Here is a 21618-nt window from a genome sequence, read left to right on the forward strand (position 1 = left end):
AGCACCTTTCAACACCACTTTATTACTGCAACTCCAACAAATCTTGAAACTGTAGGACTCTTCTTTCTCATTTGGCTTACAATCTAATTGTGCCCTTAGCGGTGCAAAGCTGTTGTAAAGAAATCCATGAGGCATTGCATTGAAAGAAGTTGAGCTTCAAGATAAACCATTAAACTATGGTAGAAGAAAGAGGCGCAGATGTTGGAAAATGATATGGGAATAGTTGTGGAAATACGAGATTTTCTTGAATTTCATCCAAATTTCGTATGACGTGAATGCAAACAACAATAACAATCATGAACTAGAAAAGCACTCAGAGAGCGCAGTACTTCGTACTTTTGTCGATTTTCGGACAACATACTAAACTCTGAACTTTTTTGTCCATTTTTGGACGACATACTAAACTATGATGTTTTTTGTTCATTTTCGGACGTTCTTTATCTGTTTTCAAACGACGTACTAAACGATGAGAACTGTTGTCCTGTTTCGGACGACATGCTAAACTATGACGTTTTTTTGTCCATTTTCCGACATAACATGACTATTTTTTCCATTTTCGGACGACATACTAAACTATGACGTTTTATGTTCATTTCTGGACGACATACTAAACTATGACGTTTTTTCTCCATTTTCGGACAACATACTAAACTATGACTTTTTTGTCATATTTTGGACCACATACTCACTATGACATTTTTGTCACATTTTGGACGACATACTAAACTATGACGTTTTTTCTCCATTTTCGGACAACATACTAAACTATGACTTTTTTGTCATATTTTGGACCACATACTAACTACGACATTTTTGTCACATTTTGGACGACATACTAAACAATGACGTTTTTGTCACATGTTGGATGACATATTAAACTTTGACTTTTTTGTCACATTTTGAACAAAGGATGACGTTTTCTGTCCATTTTCGGACAATATACTGAACTATGACGTTTTTCCTCCATTTTCGGACAACATACTAAACTATGACTTTTTTGTCACATTTTGGACGACATACTAAACTATGACGTTTTTGTCACATTTTGAACGAAATACTAACCCATGACGTTTTTGTTACATTTTGGACGACATACTGAACTATGACGTTTTTGTCACATTTTGAACAAAGGATGACGTTTTCTGTCCATTTTCGGACAATATACTGAACTATGACGTTTTTTCTCCATTTTTCTGACGACATACTAAACTATGACTTTTTTCCAACATTTTAGATGACATACTAACCTATGACGTTTTTTTTCATAGTTTGGACGACATACTAACCTATGACGTTTCTTTTCACAGTTTGGACGACATACTAACCTATGACGTTTTTGTCACATTTTGGACAACATACTAAACTATGACGTTTTTGTCACATTTTGGACAACATACTAAACTATGACGTTTTTTGTCCAATTTCAGACAACATACTAAATTATGACCTTTTTTGTCCATTTTCGGATGACATACTAAACTATGACGTTTTTTTGTCAATTTTCGGACGACATACTAAACTGACGTTTTTTGTCATATTTTGGATGACATACTAAACGATGACGTTTTTGTCACATTTTGGACGACATACTAACCTATGACTTTTTTTGTCCTTTTTCGTACGACATACTGAACTATGACCTTTATTGTCCATTTTCGGACAATCTTACTGAACTATGACCTTTATTGTCCATTTTCGGACGACATACTAAATTATGACCTTTTTGTCCATTTTCGGACGACATACTAAACTATGACCTTTATTGTCCATTTTCGGACGACATACTAAATTATGACCTTTATTGTCCATTTTCGGACGACATACTAAACTATGACCTTTATTGTCCATTTTTGGACGACATACTAAATTATGACCTTTTTTGTCCATTTTCGGACGACATACTAAATTATGACCTTTATTGTCCATTTTCGGACGACATACTAAACTATGACCTTTATTGTCCATTTTCGGACGACATACTAAACTGTGACGTTTTTTGTCCATTTTCGGACGACATGCTAAACTATGACGTTTTTTGTCCATTTTCGGACGACATACTAAACTGACATTTTTGTCCATTTTCGGACGACATACTAAACTATGATGTTTTTTGTTCATTTTCGGACGTTCTTTATCCGTTTTCAAACGACGTACTAAACTATGACAATTGTTGTCCTGTTTCGGACGACATGCTAAACTATGACGTTTTTTTGTCCATTTTCCGACATAACATGACTATTTTTTCCATTTTCGGACGACATACTAAACTATGACGTTTTATGTTCATTTCTGGACGACATACTAAACTATGACGTTTTTTCTCCATTTTCGGACAACATACTAAACTATGACATTTTTGTCACATTTTGGACGACATACTAAACAATGACGTTTTTGTCACATGTTGGATGACATATTAAACTTTGACTTTTTTGTCACATTTTGAACAAAGGATGACGTTTTCTGTCCATTTTCGGACAATATACTGAACTATGACATTTTTTCTCCATTTTCGGACAACATACTAAACTATGACTTTTTTTGTCACATTTTGGACGACTTACTAAACTATGACGTTTTTGTCACATTTTGACCGAAATACTAACCTATGACGTTTTTGTTACATTTTGGACGACATACTGAACTATGGCGTTTTTGTCACATTTTGAACAAAGGATGACGTTTTCTGTCCATTTTCGGACAATATACTGAACTATGACGTTTTTTCTCCATTTTTCTGACGACATACTAAACTATGACTTTTTTGTCAATTTTTATGACGACATACTAAAACATGACGTTTTTTGTCCATTTTGGATGACATACTCAACTGGGAAGAAAAACACAAGGAATAGGGTGGGATATTTTTATTATAAAAGAAAAAAACTGAGCAAAAGGTGAATAAAGACACAGAAAAAAACCTTAGAAACACCAATAATGGAACAAAAACTATGATTTTGTCACATTTTCGGACGACATACTAAACTATGACGTTTTTGTCACATTTTGGACGACATACTAAACTATGACGTTTTTTTTCATAGTTTGGACGACATACTAAACTATGACGTTTTTTGTCCAATTTCAGACAACATACTAAATTATGACCTTTTTTGTCCATTTTCGGATGACATACTAAACTATGACGTTTTTTTGTCAATTTTCGGACGACATACTAAACTGACGTTTTTTGTCATATTTTGGATGACATACTAAACGATGACGTTTTTGTCACATTTTGGACGACATACTAACCTATGACTTTTTTTGTCCTTTTTCGTACGACATACTGAACTATGACCTTTATTGTCCATTTTCGGACAATCTTACTGAACTATGACCTTTATTGTCCATTTTCGGACGACATACTAAATTATGACCTTTTTGTCCATTTTCGGACGACATACTAAACTATGACCTTTATTGTCCATTTTCGGACGACATACTAAACTATGACCTTTATTGTCCATTTTCGGACGACATACTAAACTATGACCTTTATTGTCCATTTTTGGACGACATACTAAATTATGACCTTTTTTGTCCATTTTCGGACGACATACTAAATTATGACCTTTATTGTCCATTTTCGGACGACATACTAAACTATGACCTTTATTGTCCATTTTCGGACGACATACTAAACTGTGACGTTTTTTTGTCCATTTTCGGACGACATGCTAAACTATGACGTTTTTTGTCCATTTTCGGACGACATACTAAACTGACATTTTTGTCCATTTTCGGACGACATACTAAACTATGATGTTTTTTGTTCATTTTCGGACGTTCTTTATCCGTTTTCAAACGACGTACTAAACTATGACAATTGTTGTCCTGTTTCGGACGACATGCTAAACTATGACGTTTTTTTGTCCATTTTCCGACATAACATGACTATTTTTTCCATTTTCGGACGACATACTAAACTATGACGTTTTATGTTCATTTCTGGACGACATACTAAACTATGACGTTTTTTCTCCATTTTCGGACAACATACTAAACTATGACATTTTTGTCACATTTTGGACGACATACTAAACAATGACGTTTTTGTCACATGTTGGATGACATATTAAACTTTGACTTTTTTGTCACATTTTGAACAAAGGATGACGTTTTCTGTCCATTTTCGGACAATATACTGAACTATGACATTTTTTCTCCATTTTCGGACAACATACTAAACTATGACTTTTTTTGTCACATTTTGGACGACTTACTAAACTATGACGTTTTTGTCACATTTTGACCGAAATACTAACCTATGACGTTTTTGTTACATTTTGGACGACATACTGAACTATGGCGTTTTTGTCACATTTTGAACAAAGGATGACGTTTTCTGTCCATTTTCGGACAATATACTGAACTATGACGTTTTTTCTCCATTTTTCTGACGACATACTAAACTATGACTTTTTTGTCAATTTTTATGACGACATACTAAAACATGACGTTTTTTGTCCATTTTGGATGACATACTCAACTGGGAAGAAAAACACAAGGAATAGGGTGGGATATTTTTATTATAAAAGAAAAAAACTGAGCAAAAGGTGAATAAAGACACAGAAAAAACCTTAGAAACACCAATAATGGAACAAAAACTATGATTTTGTCACATTTTCGGACGACATACTAAACTATGACGTTTTTGTCACATTTTGGACGACATACTAAACTATGACGTTTTTTTTCATAGTTTGGACGACATACTAAACTATGACGTTTTTTGTCCAATTTCAGACAACATACTAAATTATGACCTTTTTTGTCCATTTTCGGATGACATACTAAACTATGACGTTTTTTTGTCCATTTTCGGACGACATACTAACCCATGACGTTTTTTCCACATTTTGGACGACATACTAAACTATGATGTTATTGTCACATTTTGGACGACATACTAAACTATGATGTTTTTGTCACATTTTGGATGACATACTAAACTATGACTTTTTTCCAACATTTTAGATGACATACTAACCTATGACGTTTTTTGTCATAGTTTGGACGACATACTAACCTATGACGTTTCTTTTCACAGTTTGGACGACATACTAACCTATGACGTTTTTGTCACATTTTGGACGACATACTAAACTATGACGTTTTTGTCACATTTTGGACAACATACTAAACTATGACGTTTTTTGTCCAATTTCAGACAACATACTAAATTATGACCTTTTTTGTCCATTTTCGGATGACATACTAAACTATGACGTTTTTTTGTCCATTTTCGGACGACATACTAAACTATGACGTTTTTGTCACATTTTGGACGACATACTAACCGATGACTTTTTTTGTCCTTTTTCGTACGACATACTGAACTATGACCTTTATTGTCCATTTTCGGACGACATACTGAACTATGACCTTTATTGTCCATTTTTGGACGACATACTAAACTATGACTTTTTTCCAACATTTTAGATGACATACTAACCTATGACGATTTTTTTCATAGTTTGGACAACATACTAACCTATGACGTTTCTTTTCACAGTTTGGACGACATACTAACCTATGACGTTTTTGTCACATTTTGGACGACATACTAAACTATGACGTTTTTGTCACATTTTGGACGACATACTAAACTATGACTTTTTTTGTCACATTTTGGGCGACATACTAAACTATGACCTTTTTTGTCCATTTTCGGATGACATACTAAACTATGACGTTTTTTTGTCCATTTTCGGACGACATACTAAACTATGACGTTTTTTCCACATTTTGGACGACATACTAAACTATGATGTTATTGTCACATTTTGGACGACATACTAAACGATGATGTTTTTGTCACATTTTGGATGACATACTAAACTATGACTTTTTTCCAACATTTTAGATGACATAATAACCCATGACGTTTTTTTTCACAGTTTGGACGACATACTAACCTATGACGTTTTTGTCACATTTTGGACGACATACTAAACTATGACGTTTTTGTCACATTTTGGACAACATACTAACCTATGACGTTTCTTTTCACAGTTTGGACAACATACTAACTATGACGTTTTTGTCACATTTTGGACAACATACTAAACTATGACGTTTTTTGTCCAATTTCAGACAACATACTAAATTACGACCTTTTTTGTCCATTTTCGGATGACATACTAAACTATGACTTTTTTTGTCCATTTTCGGACGACATACTAAACTGACGTTTTTTGTCATATTTTGGACGACATACTAAACGATGACGTTTTTGTCACATTTTGGACGACATACTAACCTATGACTTTTTTTGTCCATTTTCATACGACATACTTAACTATGACCTTTATTGTCCATTTTCGGACGACATACTGAACTGTGACCTTTATTGTCCATTTTTGGACGACATACTAAATTATGACCTTTTTTGTCCATTTTCGGACGACATACTAAACTATGACCTTTATTGTCCATTTTCGGACGACATACTAAATTATGACCTTTTTTGTCCATTTTCGGACGACATACTAAACTATGACGTTTTTTTGTCCATTTTTGGACGACATACTAAACTATGACTTTTTTCCAACATTTTAGATGACATACTAACCTATGACGTTTTTTTCATAGTTTGGACGACATACTAACCTATGACGTTTTTGTCACATTTTGGACGACATACTAAACTATGACGTTTTTTGTCCAATTTCAGACAACATACTAAATTATGACCTTTATTGTCCATTTTCGGACGACATACTGAACTATGACCTTTATTGTCCATTTTTGGACGACATACTAAACTATGACTTTTTTCCAACATTTTAGATGACATACTAACCTATGACGATTTTTTTCATAGTTTGGACAACATACTAACCTATGACGTTTCTTTTCACAGTTTGGACGACATACTAACCTATGACGTTTTTGTCACATTTTGGACGACATACTAAACTATGACGTTTTTGTCACATTTTGGACGACATACTAAACTATGACTTTTTTTGTCACATTTTGGGCGACATACTAAACTATGACCTTTTTGTCCATTTTCGGATGACATACTAAACTATGACGTTTTTTTGTCCATTTTCGGACGACATACTAAACTATGACGTTTTTTCCACATTTTGGACGACATACTAAACTATGATGTTATTGTCACATTTTGGACGACATACTAAACGATGATGTTTTTGTCACATTTTGGATGACATACTAAACTATGACTTTTTTCCAACATTTTAGATGACATAATAACCCATGACGTTTTTTTTCACAGTTTGGACGACATACTAACCTATGACGTTTTTGTCACATTTTGGACGACATACTAAACTATGACGTTTTTGTCACATTTTGGACAACATACTAACCTATGACGTTTCTTTTCACAGTTTGGACAACATACTAACTATGACGTTTTTGTCACATTTTGGACAACATACTAAACTATGACGTTTTTTGTCCAATTTCAGACAACATACTAAATTACGACCTTTTTTGTCCATTTTCGGATGACATACTAAACTATGACTTTTTTTGTCCATTTTCGGACGACATACTAAACTGACGTTTTTTGTCATATTTTGGACGACATACTAAACGATGACGTTTTTGTCACATTTTGGACGACATACTAACCTATGACTTTTTTTGTCCATTTTCATACGACATACTTAACTATGACCTTTATTGTCCATTTTCGGACGACATACTGAACTGTGACCTTTATTGTCCATTTTTGGACGACATACTAAATTATGACCTTTTTTGTCCATTTTCGGACGACATACTAAACTATGACCTTTATTGTCCATTTTCGGACGACATACTAAATTATGACCTTTTTTGTCCATTTTCGGACGACATACTAAACTATGACGTTTTTTTGTCCATTTTTGGACGACATACTAAACTATGACTTTTTTCCAACATTTTAGATGACATACTAACCTATGACGTTTTTTTCATAGTTTGGACGACATACTAACCTATGACGTTTTTGTCACATTTTGGACGACATACTAAACTATGACGTTTTTTGTCCAATTTCAGACAACATACTAAATTATGACCTTTTTTGTCTATTTTCGGACGACATACTAACCCATGACGTTTTTTCCACATTTTGGACGACATACTGAACTATGATGTTATTGTCACATTTTGGATGACATACTAAACTATGACTTTTTTCCAACATTTTAGATGACATACTAAACTATGATGTTTTGTCACATTTTGGATGACATACTAAACTATGACTTTTTTCCAACATTTTAGATGACATACTAACCTATGACGATTTTTTTCATAGTTTGGACAACATACTAACCTATGACGTTTCTTTTCACAGTTTGGACGACATACTAAATTATGACCCTTTTTGTCCATTTTCGGACGACATACTAAACTATGACGTTTTTTGTCCAATTTCAGACAACATACTAAATTATGACCTTTTTTGTCCATTTTCGGATGACATACTAAACTATGACTTTTTTTGTCCATTTTCGGACGACATACTAAACTGACGTTTTTGTCATATTTTGGACGACATACTAAACGATGACGTTTTTGTCACATTTTGGACGACATACTAACCTATGACTTTTTTTGTCCATTTTCGTACGACATACTGAACTATGACCTTTATTGTCCATTTTCGGACGACATACTGAACTGTGACCTTTATTGTCCATTTTTGGACGACATACTAAATTATGACCTTTTTTGTCCATTTTTGGACGACATACTAAACTATGACCTTTATTGTCCATTTTCGGACGACATACTAAATTATGACCCTTTTTGTCCATTTTCGGACGACATACTAAACTATGACGTTTTTTGTCCATTTTCGGACGACATGCTAAACTATGACGTTTTTTGTCCATTTTCGGACGACATACTAAATTGACATTTTTGTCCATTTTCGGACGACATACTAAACTATGATGTTATTGTCACATTTTGGACGACATACTAAACTATGACTTTTTTCCAACATTTTAGATGACATACTAACCTATGACGTTTTTTTCATAGTTTGGACGACATACTAACCTATGACGTTTTTGTCACATTTTGGACGACATACTAAACTATGACGTTTTTTGTCCATTTTCGGACGACATACTAACCCATGACGTTTTTTCCACATTTTGGACGACATACTAAACTATGATGTTATTGTCACATTTTGGACGACATACTAAACGATGATGTTTTTGTCACATTTTGGAGGACATACTAAACTATGACTTTTTTCCAACATTTTAGATGACATAATAACCTATGACGTTTTTTTTCATAGTTTGGACGACATACTAACCTATGATGTTTTTGACACATTTTGGACGACATACTAAACTATGATGTTTTTGTCACATTTTGGACAACATACTAACCTATGACGTTTTTTGTCCAATTTCAGACAACATACTAAATTATGACCTTTTGTGTCCATTTTCGGATGACATACTAAACTATGACTTTTTTTGTCCATTTTCGGACGACATACTAAACTGACGTTTTTTGTCATATTTTGGACGACATACTAAACGACATACTGCCTGCTTAACCCATCGAGCTATACAGGTACCCATGTTGGTCACATTTTGGATGCCATACTAAACTATGACATTTTTGTCATATTTTGGACCACATACTAACCTATGACGTTTTTTCCACATTTTGGACGACATACTAAACTTTGACTTTTTTCCACATTTTAGACGACATACTAACCTATAACGTTTTTTTTGTCATAGTTTGGATGCCATACTAAACTATGACGTGTTTTTGAAATTTTGGACGACATACTAACCTATGACGTTTTTGTCACATTTTGGACGACATACTAAACTATGACGTTTTTGTCACATTTTTGACAACATACTAACCTATGACGTTTTTGTCACATTTTGGACGACATACTAAACTATGACGTTTTTGTCACATTTTTGACGACATACTAACCTATGACGTTTTTGTCACATTTTGGACGACATACTAACCTATGACGTTTTTGTCACATTTTGGACGACATACTAAACTATGACGTTTTTGTCACATTTTGGACGACATACGAAACTATGACATTCTTGTCCATATTTTGGACGGTATACTAAGCTATGATGTTTTTGTCACATTTTAGACGACATACTAAACTATGACATTTTTGTCATATTTTGGACGACATATTAAACAATGTTTTTGTCATATTTTAGATGACATACTAAAAGATGAAATGTTTTTCCCATAATTTGGAGAACACATAAGACTATGACGTGTTTGTCACAATTTCTTTTTATCGTTTTTTGGCTTTATTTGACATGAGAGGTAGAGATAAACAGGAAATGGGGAGTAGAGTTGGGGGAAGATATGAAACAATGGGCCGCGAGTGGGAATCGAACCCAAGACAGAGACCTGCTCCAATACATGGTTTGCCTGCTTAACCCATTGAGCTATACAGGTACCCATGTTTGTCACGTTTTGAAGGACATACTAAACTATGATTTTTTTGTCACATTTTGGACAACATACTAAATTATGACTTTTTTGTCACATTTTGGACGACATACTGAACGATGACACTTTTGTCATATTTTGGACCACATACGAAACGATGACGTGTTTGTCACAATTTATTTTTGGCCTTTTTTGACAGGAGAGATTGAGATAAACAGGAAACGGGGTGGAGAGTTGGGGGAAGAAATGAAGCAATGGAGCGCGAGTGGGAATCGAACCTGGGCCGTTGGGTCAGAGACCTGACCCTTTATATAGTTTGCCTGCTTAACCCATCGGAGCTATACAGGTACCCATGTTGGTCACATTTTGGATGCCATACTAAACTATGACATTTTTGTCATATTTTGGACCACATACTAACCTATGACGTTTTTTCCACATTTTGGACGACATACTAAACTTTGACTTTTTTCCACATTTTAGACGACATACTAACCTATAACGTTTTTTTTGTCATAGTTTGGATGCCATACTAAACTATGACGTGTTTTTGAAATTTTGGACGACATACTAACCTATGACGTTTTTGTCACATTTTGGACGACATACTAAACTATGACATTTTTGTCACAGTTTGGATGACATACTAACCTATGACGTTTTTGTCACATTTTTGACGACATACTAACCTATGACGTTTTTGTCACATTTTGACGACATACTAAACTATGACGTTTTTGTCACATTTTGGACGACATACCAAACTATGACATTCTTGTCCATATTTTGGACGACATACTAAACTATGACGTTTTTTTTGTCATAGTTTGGATGCCATACTAAACTATGACGTGTTTTTGAAATTTTGGACGACATACTAACCTATGACGTTTTTGTCACATTTTGGACGACATACTAAACTATGACATTTTTGTCACAGTTTGGATGACATACTAACCTATGACGTTTTTGTCACATTTTTGACGACATACTAACCTATGACGTTTTTGTCACATTTTTGACGACATACTAAACTATGACGTTTTTGTCACATTTTGGACGACATACTAAACTCTGAAATTTTTGTCATATTTTGGACCACATAATAAACTATGACGTTTTTGTCCAATTTCGAACAAAAGATGATGTTTTTTCCATTTTCGGACAACATACTGAACTATGACACTTTTTCCACATTTTGGATGACATACTAAGCTATGATGTTTTTGTCACATTTTGGACGACATACTAAATTATGACTTTTTTCCACATTTTAGATGACATACTAACCTATGACGTTTTTTTTCATAGTTTGGACGACATACTAACCTCTGACGTTTCTTTTCACAGTTTGGACGACATACTAAACTATGACGTTTTAGTCACATTTTGGACAACATACTAACGTATGACGTTTTTGTCACACGTTGGATGACATACTAAACCATGACGTTTTTGTCCAATTTTGAACAAAGGATGACGTTTTTTATGTCCATTTTCACACAACATACTAAACTATGCCGTTTTTTTCCAATTTTCTGACGACATACTAAACTATGACGTTTTTGTCACATTTTGGACGACATAGTGAACTATGACATTTTTGTCATATTTTGGGCAACATACTAAACTATGACGTTTTTGTCATATTTTGGACCAGAGACTAAACAATGACATTTTTGTCATATTTTGGACCACATACTAAACTATAACGTTTTTGTCATATGTTGGATGACATACTAAACTATGACTTTTTTCCAACATTTTAGATGACATAATAACCTATGACGTTTTTTTTCATAGTTTGGACGACATACTAACCTATGACGTTTTTGACACATTTTGGACGACATACTAAACTATGACGTTTTTGTCACATTTTGGACAACATACTAACCTATGACGTTTTTTGTCCAATTTCAGACAACATACTAAATTATGACCTTTTGTGTCCATTTTCGGATGACATACTAAACTATGACTTTTTTTGTCCATTTTCGGACGACATACTAAACTGACGTTTTTGTCATATTTTGGACGACATACTAAACGATGACGTTTTTGTCACATTTTTGACGACATTCTAACCTATGACGTTTTTGTCACATTTTGGACGACATACTAAACTATGACGTTTTTGTCACATTTTGGACGACATACGAAACTATGACATTCTTGTCCATATTTTGGACGGTATACTAAGCTATGATGTTTTTGTCACATTTTAGACGACATACTAAACTATGACATTTTTGTCATATTTTGGACGACATATTAAACAATGTTTTTGTCATATTTTAGATGACATACTAAAAGATGAAATGTTTTTCCCATAATTTGGAGAACACATAAGACTATGACGTGTTTGTCACAATTTCTTTTTATCGTTTTTTGGCTTCATTTGACATGAGAGGTTGAGATAAACAGGAAATGGGGAGTAGAGTTGGGGCAAGACATGAGATAATGGGCCGCGAGTGGGAATCGAACCCGAGACAGAGACCTGCTCCAATACATGGTTTGCCTGCTTAACCCATTGAGCTATACAGGTACCCATGTTTGTCACGTTTTGAAGGACATACTAAACTATGATTTTTTTTGTCACATTTTGGACAACATACTAAATTATGACTTTTTTGTCACATTTTGGACGACATACTGAACGATGACACTTTTGTCATATTTTGGACCACATACGAAACGATGACGTGTTTGTCACAATTTATTTTTGGCCTTTTTTGACAGGAGAGATTGAGATAAACAGGAAACGGGGTGGAGAGTTGGGGGAAGAAATGAAGCAATGGAGCGCGAGTGGGAATCGAACCTGGGCCGTTGGGTCAGAGACCTGACCCTTTATATAGTTTGCCTGCTTAACCCATCGAGCTATACAGGTACCCGTGTTGGTCACATTTTGGATGCCATACTAAACTATGAAATTTTTGTCATATTTTGGACCACATACTAACCTATGACGTTTTTTCCACATTTTGGACGACATACTAACCTATGACGTTTTTGTCACATTTTGGACGACATACTAAACTATGACGTTTTTGTCACATTTTGGACGACATACTAACCTATGACGTTTTTGTCACATTTTGGACGACATACTAAACTATGACATTTTTGTCACATTTTGGACGACATACTAACCTATGACGTTTTTGTCACATTTTGGACGACATACTAAACTATGACGTTTTTGTCACATTTTGGACGACATACGAAACTATGACATTCTTGTCCATATTTTGGACGGTATACTAAACTATGATGTTTTTGTCACATTTTAGACGACATACTAAACTATGACATTTTTGTCATATTTTGGACGACATATTAAACAATGTTTTTGTCATATTTTAGATGACATACTAAAAGATGAAATGTTTTTCCCATAATTTGGAGAACACATAAGACTATGAAGTGTTTGTCACAATTTCTTTTTATCGTTTTTTGGCTTTATTTGACATGAGAGGTCGAGATAAACAGGAAATGGGGATTAGAGTTGGGAGAAGACATGAAACAATGGGCTGCGAGTGGGAATCGAACCCGAGACAGAGACCTGCCCCGATACATGGTTTGCCTGCTTAACCCATTGAGCTATAGAGGTACTCATGTTTGTCACGTTTTGAAGGACATACTAAACTATGATGTTTTTGTCACATTTAGACGACATCCTCAACTGACGTTTTTGTCATATTTGGACGACATACTAAATTATGACTTTTTTGTCATATTTTGGACCACATACTAACTACGACATTTTTGTCACATTTTGGACGACATACTAAACAATGACGTTTTTGTCACATGTTGGATGACATATTAAACTTTGACTTTTTGGTCACATTTTGAACAAAGGATGACGTTTTCTGTCCATTTTCGGACAATATACTGAACTATGACGTTTTTTCTCCATTTTCGGACAACATACTAAACTATGACTTTTTTGTCACATTTTGGACGACATACTAACCTATGACGTTTTTGTCACATTTTGGACGACATACTAAACTATGGCATTTTTGTCACAGTTTCGATGACATACTAACCTATGACGTTTTTGTCACATTTTTGACGACATACTAACCTATGACGTTTTTGTCACATTTTTGACGACATACTAAACTATGACGTTTTTGTCACATTTTGGACGACATACGAAACTATGACATTCTTGTCCATATTTTGGACGGTATACTAAACTATGATGTTTTTGTCACATTTTAGACGACATACTAAACTATGACATTTTTGTCATATTTTGGACGACATATTAAACAATATTTTTGTCATATTTTAGATGACATACTAAAAGATGAAATGTTTTTCCCATAATTTGGAGAACACATAAGACTATGAAGTGTTTGTCACAATTTCTTTTTATCGTTTTTTGGCTTTATTTGACATGAGAGGTCGAGATAAACAGGAAATGGGGATTAGAGTTGGGAGAAGACATGAAACAATGGGCTGCGAGTGGGAATCGAACCCAAGACAGAGACCTGCCCCGATACATGGTTTGCCTGCTTAACCCATTGAGCTATAGAGGTACTCATGTTTGTCACGTTTTGAAGGACATACTAAACTATGATGTTTTTGTCACATTTAGACGACATCCTAAACTGACGTTTTTGTCATATTTGGACGACATACTAAATTATGACTTTTTTGTCATATTTTGGACCACATACTAACTACGACATTTTTGTCACATTTTGGACGACATACTAAACAATGACGTTTTTGTCACATGTTGGATGACATATTAAACTTTGACTTTTTGGTCACATTTTGAACAAAGGATGACGTTTTCTGTCCATTTTCGGACAATATACTGAACTATGACGTTTTTTCTCCATTTTCGGACAACATACTAAACTATGACTTTTTTGTCACATTTTGGACGACATACTAACCTATGATGTTTTTGTTACATTTTGGACGACATACTGAACTATGGCGTTTTTGTCACATTTTGAACAAAGGATGACGTTTTCTGTCCATTTTTGGATAATATACTGAACTATGACGTTTTTTCTCCATTTTTCTGACGACATACTAAACTATGACTTTTTTGTCAATTGTTGGACAAAAAAAAAATCACCTTTTTTGTCCATTTTTCTGAAAACATACTAAACTATGACGTTTTTTGTCCATTTTGGATGACATACTCAACTGGGAAGAAAAACACAAGGAATAGGGTGGGATATTTTTATTATAAAAGAAAAAAACTGAGCAAAAGGTGAATAAAGACACAGAAAAAACTTTAGAAACACCAATAACGGAACAAAAACTATGTTTTTGTCACATTTTGGACGACATACTAAACTATGACGTTTTTGTCACATTTTGGACGACATACTAAACTATGACATTTTTGTCACATTTTGGACGACATACTAACCTATGACGTTTTTGTCACATTTTGGACGACATACTAAACTATGACGTTTTTGTCACATTTTGGACGACATACTAAACTATGACATTCTTGTCCATATTTTGGACGGTATACTAAACTATGATGTTTTTGTCACATTTTAGACGACATACTAAACTATGACATTTTTGTCATATTTTGGACGACATATTAAACAATGTTTTTGTCATATTTTAGATGACATACTAAAAGATGAAATGTTTTTCCCATAATTTGGAGAACACATAAGACTATGAAGTGTTTGTCACAATTTCTTTTTATCGTTTTTTGGCTTTATTTGACATGAGAGGTCGAGATAAACAGGAAATAGGGATTAGAGTTGGGAGAAGACATGAAACAATGGGCTGCGAGTGGGAATCGAACCCGAGACAGAGACCTGCCCCGATACATGGTTTGCCTGCTTAACCCATTGAGCTATAGAGGTACTCATGTTTGTCACGTTTTGAAGGACATACTAAACTATGATGTTTTTGTCACATTTAGACGACATCCTAAACTGACGTTTTTGTCATATTTGGACGACATACTAAATTATGACTTTTTTGTCATATTTTGGACCACATACTAACTACGACATTTTTGTCACATTTTGGACGACATACTAAACAATGACGTTTTTGTCACATGTTGGATGACATATTAAACTTTGACTTTTTGGTCACATTTTGAACAAAGGATGACGTTTTCTGTCCATTTTCGGACAATATACTGAACTATGACGTTTTTTCTCCATTTTCGGACAACATACTAAACTATGACTTTTTTGTCACATTTTGGACGACATAGTAAACTATGACGTTTTTGTCACATTTTGAACGAAATACTAACCTATGATGTTTTTGTTACATTTTGGACGACATACTGAACTATGGCGTTTTTGTCACATTTTGAACAAAGGATGACGTTTTCTGTCCATTTTCGGATAATATACTGAACTATGACGTTTTTTCTCCATTTTTCTGACGACATACTAAACTATGACTTTTTTGTCAATTGTTGGACAAAAAAAAAATCACCTTTTTTGTCCATTTTTCTGAAAACATACTAAACTATGACGTTTTTGTCCATTTTGGATGACATACTCAACTGGGAAGAAAAACACAAGGAATAGGGTGGGATATTTTTATTATAAAAGAAAAAAACTGAGCAAAAGGTGAATAAAGACACAGAAAAAACCTTAGAAACACCAATAACGGAACAAAAACTATGTTTTTGTCACATTTTGGACGACATACTAAACTATGACGTTTTTGTCACATTTTGGACGGCATACTAAACTCTGAAATTTTTGTCATATTTTGGACCACATAATAAACTATGACGTTTTTGTCCAATTTCGAACAAAAGATGATGTTTTTTCCATTTTCGGACAACATACTGAACTATGACACTTTTTCCACATTTTGGATGACATACTAAACTATGATGTTTTTGTCACATTTTGGACGACATACTAAATTATGACTTTTTTCCACATTTTAGATGACATACTAACCTATGACGTTTTTTTTCATAGTTTGGACGACATACTAAACTATGACGTTTGTGTCACAATTTGGACGACAAACTATGACGTTTTTGTCATATTTTGGATGACATATTAAACTATGACATTTTTGTCATATTTTGGACGACATACTAAACTATGACGTTTTTGTCATATTTTGGACCAGAGACTAAACAATGACATTTTTGTCATATTTTGGACCACATACTAAACTATAACGTTTTTGTCATATGTTGGATGACACATTAAACTTTGAATTTTTTGTCACATTTTGGTCGACATACTAAACTATGACATTTTTGTCACATTTTGAACGACACATTAAACTTTGACGTTTTTGTCACATTTTGAACGACACATTAAATTTTGACGTTTTTGTCATATTTTGGACGACATACTAAACTATGACGTTTTTGTCACATTTTAGACGACATACTAAACTATGACGTTTTTGTCACATTTTGGACGACATACTAACCTATGACGTTTTTGTCACATTTTGGACGACATACTAAACTATGACGTTTTTTGTCCTTTATCGGACGACATACTAAACTATGACGTTTTTGTCATATTTTGGACGGCATACTAAACTATGTCGTTTTTGTCACATTTTGGACGACATACTAACCCATGACGTTTTTGTCACATTTTGGACGACATACTAAACTATGACGTTTTTTGTCCTTTATCGGACGACATACTAAACTATGACGTTTTTTGTCCTTTTTCGGACGACATACTAAACTATGACGTTTTTGTCACATTTTTGACGACATACTAAACTATGATGTTTTGTATGACATACTAAACTGAAGTTTATTTCTGGGCCCTTTTTATTCAATAGGTAAGTAAAGAGGAAGACCAGCAGTAAAGTGCCATGAGCTGAAATTGGTTTTGCATGTTTGACACAGTCCGGTTTACAACTTACCCTCTCAGCCAGTTGAGCTACCTGTGCATCTATTTGTCACTTGGTGGACGACATACTAAACTATGACGTTTTGGTCCCTTTTTGGACAACGTACTAAACTTTGCCGTTTATTTCATGTTGTGGATGACAAACAAAACTATGACGTTTTTGTCATATTTATCTATGACGTTGTCACAATTTGGACGAGATACTAATCTATGACGTTGTCACATTTTGAACGACGTACTAACCTATGAAATTTTTGTCATATTTTGGACGACATACTAAACTATGGCGTTTTTGTCATATTTTGAGCAAAGGATGACGTTTTCTGTCCATTTTCGGACAATATACTGAACTATGACGTTTTTGTCACATTTTGGATGACAGACTAAACCATGACGTTTTTGTCCAATTTTGAACAAAGGATGACGTTTTTTTGTCCATTTTCGCACAACATACTGAACTATGACGTTTTTTTCTCCATTTTCTGACGACATACTAAACTATGACGTTTTTGTCCATTTTCTGACAACACACTAAATTATGACCTTTTTTTGTCCTTTTTCGGACGACATACTAAACTATGACGTTTTTTGTCCTTTTTCGGACGACATACTAAACTATGACGTTTTTGTCACATTTTGGACGACATACTAAACTATGATGTTTTTTATGACATACTAAACTGAAGTTTATTTCTGGGGCCTTTCTTATTCAATAGGTAAGTAAAGAGGAAGACCAGCAGTAAAGTGCCATGAGCTGGAATTGGTTTTGCATGTTTGACACAGTCCGGTTTACAACTTACCCTCTCAGCCAGTTGAGTTACCTGTGCATCTATTTGTCACTTGGTGGACGACATACTAAACTATGACGTTTTGGTCCCTTTTTGGACAACGTACTAAACTTTGCCGTTTTTTTCATGTTGTGGATGACAAACAAAACTATGACGTTTTTGTCATATTTTGGACGACATACTAAACTATGATGTTTTTGTCACATTTTAGACGACATACTAAACTATAACGTTTTTGTCATATGTTGGATGACACATTAAACTTTGAATTTTTTGTCACATTTTGGTCGACATACTAAACTATAACATTTTTGTCACATTTTGAACGACACATTAAACTTTGACGTTTTTGTCATATTTTGGACGGCATTCTAAACTATGATGTTTTTGTCACATTTTAGACGACATACTAAACTATGACGTATTTGTCACATTTTGGACGACATTCTAAACTATGACGTATTTGTCACATTTTGGACGACATACTAAACTTTGATGTTTTGTATGACATACTAAACTGAAGTTTATTTCTGGGCCCTTTCTTATTCAATAGGTAAGTAAAGAGGAAGACCAGCAGTAAAGTGCCATGAGCTGGAATTGGTTTTGCATGTTTGACACAGTCCGGTTTACAACTTACCCTCTCAGCCAGTTGAGCTACCTGTGCATCTATTTGTCACTTGGTGGACGACATACTAAACTATGACGTTTTGGTCCCTTTTTGGACGACGTACTAAACTTTGCCGTTTTTTTCATGTTGTGGATGACAAACAAAACTATGACATTTTTGTCATATTTTGGACGACATACTAATCTATGACGTTGTCACAATTTGGATGAGATACTAAACTAGGACTTTTTCATGACATTTTGGACAGGAAGGGATTATTTTCATGGAAAAAATATCTTTAATTTTTAGGGTTTAGTCAGTGACCAGATGTTTATTTCTGCTGCACTGTGCTTGAACAAAACAAACCTGTAAGCACTGATTTACCAAAGACAGCTAGGTTACAGGGTTTTAATTCGTTCAAAATGGTTTCAGATCTAAAAGTCACAAGTAATTATTGTTGCAAACGCTTTTAATTAATGCACTCAGTGCACTGCAATTAGCTTTGTATTTCATGTCTGTTTTGACCAATAGTCATCCTGGCTTTAACCGAGATACTTAAAAGTGTTTTTGATCTGTAAATTCCCAGTTCTGTGTTTGCCGACAGCAGCTCAGCCTGAGATCAAAGGAAGGACAGACTCTCTAGGAAGGTATACGGGGAAAAAATCCTGGTACCATTTTCAACCCAACCCCAGCACAAGATTTTTATGGTTAAAGCATCAACAATCAAACCAAACATGAAAGAAGTGGAAATAAACAGCTAGTCTGTGCTGTTTTCACATAGCAGATGCATAGAGCAGATTTGATATTTTTCCCAATTCAGGATACAAATATGTCACGAAAAGTAAACCTCTGCAAACCAGAAGGGTGATAATAAATAGGAAACTGTGAGCGAATGGCCTGCAGTAACAATGCAGGATTGCTCCAAGAAACATGCATAAAGTACAACTTACACAACAGCTGACAAAGTATAAATTCGTGCCAGCTGCACCATCTATTTGCATGTTTGTGTGCGCACGCTTGGGCTAATTCGCCCACCTAGAGCCATACATAATACTGTTATAAAACCCAACATGACGCCAGAGCAGGGTAATGAAAACTGATTGCCATTGGAGAATCCACAGGGGGCAGGGCATGAGCTAAATTAATCACCGCCCATCCCTCCTCTTGCTCCCCGGCACGCTGTAGTTCTATAATAATAGCACGGATACATAATCTGGAGCGATGTCGTCACTTGTGCGTGACGTAAGTCCCCGTGACGTCAGGGCATGCTGGGAGCTCAAAGGATTGCCGTATACGGTGGTGGTGATCGGCAAAGCTTGCAAGGCTCGGCTCTGACGCAGGGGCAACCCGTGACTGCAGAGAGGCAGAGAGAGAGCAGCAGCTGCAGTACACCCATAGAGTCTGCAGGAAGGGAGCTTTAGCCTCATTCTAGCAGCATTCGGGGGCAGTCGTGACTGCAGAGCTGCCAGCCTACAAGCCACAGCGGAGAGAGCGATGCAGGACTATTTATAGGACGCCTTTGCATGGTCTAGCTGCAGTTTCCAAGCAGAACAAGTCACTTGACTAGTTTGCTGAGGCGTGCTTTCCTCAATAATGCATTCTCATCAGCATTTCATGATGCATGCTTAAATGTGTTTCTTTTTCACATGTAGCTGATGCTCTCATCCCACAACGACATGCAGTTTTGACAGCAGATATCATGCGCTGAAGGGAGTGATGAGAGTGTCAGAGCTGCTGCAGCAACACAAGACAACAGATGTATCAACGAATGGTCTTTGAGTCCATTTTTGTGATATTGAATTAGACTCTTTTCATTTCCCTTCCCATTCAGTTGTTCATTGTTTAAGAGCAACTTTTTAAGCACTATGTGGCAGTATCATATACAGGGTGTCCCTAAAGTCTGGACACA

The 21618-nt window shown here is 34.9% G+C and overlaps 1 long non-coding RNA gene across 2 annotated transcripts; it reads right to left on the reverse strand.

The window, feature by feature from the left end:
* Positions 1-842: 842 nt before the first annotated feature.
* Positions 843-12167, reverse strand: LOC127535948 (uncharacterized). Of its 2 annotated transcripts, none has more exons than XR_007944884.1 (3): positions 11853-12167; positions 5922-5997; positions 843-1325 (listed from the first exon to the last, which is right to left on the reverse strand). It is a non-coding gene; the product is annotated as an uncharacterized LOC127535948 (long non-coding RNA). The 2 variants fall into 2 exon arrangements; XR_007944883.1 differs by lacking the exon at positions 5922-5997 and adding an exon at positions 7271-7346.
* Positions 12168-21618: the final 9451 nt, after the last annotated feature.

Source organism: Acanthochromis polyacanthus, chromosome 10 (assembly GCF_021347895.1).
Source record: "Acanthochromis polyacanthus isolate Apoly-LR-REF ecotype Palm Island chromosome 10, KAUST_Apoly_ChrSc, whole genome shotgun sequence".
Taxonomy (NCBI): Eukaryota; Metazoa; Chordata; class Actinopteri; family Pomacentridae; genus Acanthochromis; species Acanthochromis polyacanthus.